This window comes from Eschscholzia californica, unplaced genomic scaffold (genome assembly GCF_041429995.1).
Source record: "Eschscholzia californica isolate CP2 unplaced genomic scaffold, dmEscCali1.0.p SCAF_6, whole genome shotgun sequence".
NCBI classification, from domain to species: domain Eukaryota; kingdom Viridiplantae; phylum Streptophyta; class Magnoliopsida; order Ranunculales; family Papaveraceae; genus Eschscholzia; species Eschscholzia californica.
Genome location: NW_028238483.1, coordinates 1,340,302 through 1,346,301, shown reverse-complemented (window position 1 = coordinate 1,346,301; position 6,000 = coordinate 1,340,302).

The window sequence follows — 6,000 nt, the reverse complement described above, 5'->3', positions numbered from 1 at the left end:
AAGATGATGGTGGTCGCTATGGGGAACCCAGAATTTGCTAAGGGGAGATCGGCTGCACCTTAAAGACTCATATTTTTCGACGATCTTAGCCTCGAACCACATCGAAAAGGGGGATTCTCTCATCATCTTCTTTCCATTTCTTATTTAATCACAATGTTTAGCTAACTTTAGTGTGTCGATTATATGTGATGAAACGTGATGAATTCGTGATTATGTTAATATGATTTGATGTTTTGATTATAAATTGATGTTCATTTATTTCGATTATCGTTTTGATCGTATTTTCATGTGTCTTGTCAAGCACTTCGCATAGTTAATATACGAAACGAAGTATTCGATGTCGATCGTAGTCTAAGTCATAATTTCATGTGTCTTGTCATGCACTTCACATAGTTAGGCGACTAGACGACAATTTCGATGACTCGGGATTAACCGATTTAGACGTTTGTTTGACTAATTATGATCTCCGGATATACATAGTACTTAGAGACATCTACTTTAGGAGTCGAATATCGATTGTACCTCGACACATCAAATCGGATTACACATAGTCGTAGGTTTATCATTATGGATTTCCGGACTTCGACACCTCTCTCACTTATTTGTTGCCCGAATCGAGCCTTATCGTCTCCCGACTCTTGTTCCCTCCGACACTTCTCTCGAATCTCTCTCGTCCGTTTACATATATTACTTAGTTAGTTTTATTTATGTTTCTTCTCTTGTTTACTTATTCAATCTAAAACCCCCCATTTACCTTTGTTTCTTTTCTTTTTAGTTTAAGTTAGCCTTTAATATCTAGACTGAGGGATAAAACCCTTCGATATCGAAGCTACCTTCCTATCCTTGGATCGATCCCGGCTTTGCCGGATTACTACTTGATACCTCCGTTTGGGTGTGCTACCTTTTCGGGTGCATCAATGCGCGCGAGAAAGTAAATCAAGCAGACATGGATCCTAGTATGGCCCCTAACCTAGAAGATCTAATATCCTTTGGTTTTCTTCTTGTTTCGCCTTTTGGTTCGTCTTAGATCGCCATCTTTGAACCTCCATTGATTTCTTCCACTCGCCTTTGGATTCCTTCCTCGAGCTTCTTCAATGGACTAATTGACCCTAAACTCTAATTACAAGACTCTAACGATTCACAGCTCGTATAAACTTGAAATTAAAATTAATTACGAAGCATGCACCCATCCGTGCTTAAAACAAGAATAAGAAATAAATCTATGGTCATACTAGTTACCCGCATTCACATCATATGCATTCATATAATATATGAAGGCTAAGAATTATATATGCATGATGATCTTGGGAGATACTTTTGTCGACATCATATGTCACATTACGGACCTTAAGTACAAATTCGAAGAATTCGACTCATGGTGCGTTCCGGTTTTATCTTTTATGATTTCTAAAGTCAATTTTAAGAAAAACTCCGTTTTGGGCTCGAGAAAGCCTGGGTCAATTTCGGAAAAAAACTTGGTTCGATTCTTAATGATTTCATAAATCAATTTAAAGAGAAACCTGTTTTGGCCTTCCGGATGGCCCTGATTAATTTTGGAATTATTTGGTTGGAATCGGAAGAAAATTTGGCAAAAAACTCCCACTCGAATGATGGTCCCTTTTCATGGTCCGAAAAGCCTCGAAAAAGCCCGGGACAAGTCCTAGACATGTCCCGGCCCAAGCCCACAAAAGGGCTCGGACAAGGTCCAGGCATGGCACGGCCCATAGGGCCGGCATGTCCTGGTCGAGGCCTTTAGGCCTGATCTCGTCTTGGCTGGAGCCAGGACGCCAGTCCATGCACCAGACGCGTCCCAGACGCATCTGGTGCTGGACCGGACCAACACTAGGTGTCTCGGACTTAGTCCTAGACACCCAGGACCTCCCAGACGCGTCTCCAAGACACGTCCAGAAGCTTCCTGGTTGCAGTTGCTGGACGCGTCCAAGAGCTTCTTGCCCGCCGAGGAAGCTTCCTGGCCAGACACTAGGGTTTTCCAAAACCCTAGTTTCCAAATTTATTTATTTTTTTGCAAATTTGCTATTTTTCAAATTTTGCAAACTCTTTCTAAATTTTGAAATCCTTCTAGAACACTTCTGAAATTTTCAAAACTTTTAGAAACTTTTAAAATATTTCAAATTTTGTTTTTGGGAGTTTCCTAAAACTCAAAACAACTCCTTTTAGAATACTTCTAAAATTCCAAATTTTTGTTTTTGGGGGTTTCTTAAAACTCAAAAACAACTCTTTAATCAAACCAATTTGGATCAAAATCTTAGGTTTTTGAAAAACTCTCAAGAACAAATTTTGAAATCTTTTGAAAAATCTTGAATCCCATTCAAATTTAATCAAAATTTTGTGTTCAAAACACTTTTAAACACTTTTAGTACACGAGATCGTGGTTGGTTTCTAGCTTAAACTCCACGACCCCTAAATCAACCGGACTTGATGATCTTCTTCATCAATTGTCCTAGCCGACAAATTGTCGCATTGCCACCTTGGTCGAAGGACATCTCCTTCAACTCCTTCATTATTATGATCAATACAACCAAATTATGTTTGAGTAGATAAATTACCACCCACTTAATCTGCTCTAATACCACATGTTGTTGTTTCTCCTTCAGTTGGATGACGTGCATTCTTGTTAAATAAAACTTCAAATGAGTTAATAGATATTTGAGGCTCGAGTTTTTCGATCATATCGATCCCATCAAAATTGTCAGAAGTACCCATGAATGATATATAATTAGGTATTACCTCTGAAGCAAAACAGAGGATGAGCAAATAACTTGTTTCCTTCATTTTTTCAATTACAGAAGCTAAAGACAACCATGGAAATGTGGAATTATTTGAGATTGTTGGAGAATTTAGGATAGAACTGTAAGGACCTGAAATTGTCTCATAGTTGAGAAATGAGAAAAGAGAAGGCAACATAACTGAGTCAAATGTTGTAGGATTCCAAAGAACCTCCCCCTCCTCTATGAATTTGAGTTTAGCTCTTCTTCTTCTTCTTCTTCTTCTTCTTCTTCTTCTCCTCCTTCTCCTTCTTCTCCTTCTTCTTCTCCTTCTTCTTCTCCTTTTGCTTCTGCTTCTGCTCCTTCTTATCCTCCTTCTCCTTCTCCTCCTCCTCTTCCTCCTCCTTCTTCTTCTGCTTCTTCTTCTTCTTCTTCTTCTTCTTCACGTATCCACGTAATTGCAAGTATGCTACTTTTCCTACGGCGTATGATTTTTTAACAAGAACAAAATTGATTTTGTCTGTACTTTTCTGGGATAAAAAAATGATAAGAATTTTGGTTTTGAAGTTTCAGTTCTTTAACAGTTGTTTTATTTTAGGAGCAGAATAATACATTGTAAACAATTTACCCCACACACACTTTTGCTTTTCTCTTTTCTTCAGCATCATCACCTCTGATAATTGTTTGTCCACACTTTGAGTTACAATCTCTGGCCACTACCATCTTTCTTTGTCCTTCTCCTTTGTTTCTCTCCTCCCCGTTTCTCTCTTTTCACCTCTCTACTCCTCTCTTTGGAACCTTCGTCCAACTTAGCCCAACATGCTCAGGTTCTTAATTTTTGAGCCCCTTAACTTTTCAATTCTAATGTGGGACCCCTAACAAAAGTTAAAGAAATTCGAATTATGTCCGTGTACAGATTTTGATTTCAATTTTGAACGAATTTCAAACAAATATAAAAGTTAAATTTGATATTACTTTAAAGAGAGATCTTAAAAATAGAAAAAGAGCTCAAAAAATATATAAGACAATGAAAAGATCTATTAAAAATAAAACAGAATGAGGTGGATCCCCTTTCGGAGGGCATATTTGGGACTGGAGCCTAGCCCCTGGGCTCCCCGATTGGAACCCCGTCCTTACACATTGGAGTTGCTCTTATTATAGTAGTACACGAGATGTTAGTTGTTTTACCGTGTTTCAAAATTTGGTCCAAAGTTTGTTTTGGTAATCAAAAGATACTGAGATCCATGAAAAATTGTTCCATTGTCTATAGAAGGGAAAAGGGAAGATGTTGAATAGGTTGACTTACTTCAAATCCATTGTTGTGGAAAAGGGAAGATGTTAAATAGGTTGACTTACTTCAAATCCATTGTTGTATAATACTATAAACTATAATCAGTCTTCTTATGTTTGAAACTATATAATATGCACACAGCAATTTTTTTTTTTTTTGTGGAACAGAGACGCCTCTGGACAAGGGCAAAGGTCAAAAGATGATGCTTAATGATTGCAACGGGCGTAATAATGGTTATGAAATTTATAATAATTATTATGTATAAATAAAACTCGCTAATAATATTCCCCAAGGGACCCTTGATCCAGAAGTTATCACCAGACCTGATCCGGACGCTGTCACCGGAACCTTGTGCTCGAGGGAGAGCTGCTGGAGGAGCTAACTTTCTTAATAATAAGATATCCTCGTTCACAGTTTGACACACTATCTTTCTAAAGCAAATAGTTCACAGTGCTCATTCTACCGAAAGCAGAAAAAACAACAAGACCATGTTTCCCGCCTCTGCTCGTATCCACAATTCATTGTGGGTACGATGTGTTCCGGACATTGAGTGGAAAACCATAGTAACGAAGTACAGCTTCATACATGTACATGTATATTTTTCTGATAGGACGTCTAGCTATTCTGCTATTTTACGGTCCTAACCCGATTATGTGGGCAATATGAATATAAAGTCTAACACTATAGCTACTGATATGATTGGAGTGTCAAGAAAGATTACCCGAATGGCCGAATAATATGAGATACAAATTGTTCGATACAACATAAATACTAACCAGGAAACCAAGCATTCAACAACTTGACTATTATAAACTTTTTCTAGATTCACGTTTTCTTTTTATGCATATTAACCGAATTTACTCAAAGAGACTATTATGACACAATTTTGAAATGATTTCAGGGTTTATATCAAATGCCCGAGCCAGGATAGGTTATCTATCTCCACAGGGTTTATATCAAATGCAAAAAATGGTGCCAACAATCATTACTCGTACTTCGTACTTCTTGGTTGGGACAAAATCGTACCAGTCGACATATGTCTCTGGTTGCCCCCAACTGTCGAGGCTCTACTCTATGGGGTTCTTCAGCTTCAGAAGAAGATGGAACTAGTGTACATTCCTACTACGAGTTACCTCTAATTGGCTTGAGCAATTAGCATCCAGTCAAGTTTGTTTTAATGGACTTAGAAGCCATCGAGTGTGTTATAAGGGGCTTTTGATTTCATGGTGCTGTTTTTTTTGGATGAAATCTGACACGATGTCTAAGTACCGTAGTGTAATGGGCGATTGAAGTCTTTCATCCTGATCTCAAATCTCACACAGCCTAGCACCTCCTAAGAAATGTCTAACCAATCCAAAATACAACATTGATACTGTATCCTGTTTATCTCTCTAAAATCTGCACAAGGACAGTAGGGAAGTCATAACATTGAAAAAGGTTTATCTGCAATTTATCACCAGTCTAAGGAAAGAAACCAGAAAAACAAATAAGACTTACAATGTGCTACAAGAGGACTTTGTCGTTGTTAACTGGGCGGAGGCTCTCTGAGAAAGTAGTAACAAAACTTCTTGTGTATAAATGTGGGATCGACGAGGGGATCCCACTTACGTCAAACTCTCTCCAACTGCCCTTCTTCGAATTATAAGAATAAAATGATACACATTTCTTCTTCCTCACTTCTTCTTCACAATCCGGTCCTTCAGACGATGTTAAGATTATCTCGTCATCTGATCCTACACTTAAAACCTAACACCGCATCTCTTCCCTAAATTAAAAGGCAATGTGATGCTACTCGCCTCACTCCACCTTTCACTACTACTACTACCAGTAGGCATTCTCACTAACATAGCTAAACGCTTACTTCTAAAAAATTGATCTCTTCCAATTTGTCATCGTCGTGTTCACCATTGTTCATTCTAACATAGCTAAACGCCTACTCATAACTCACTTCTAAAAAATTAACACGCCAACGACAACTAGTAG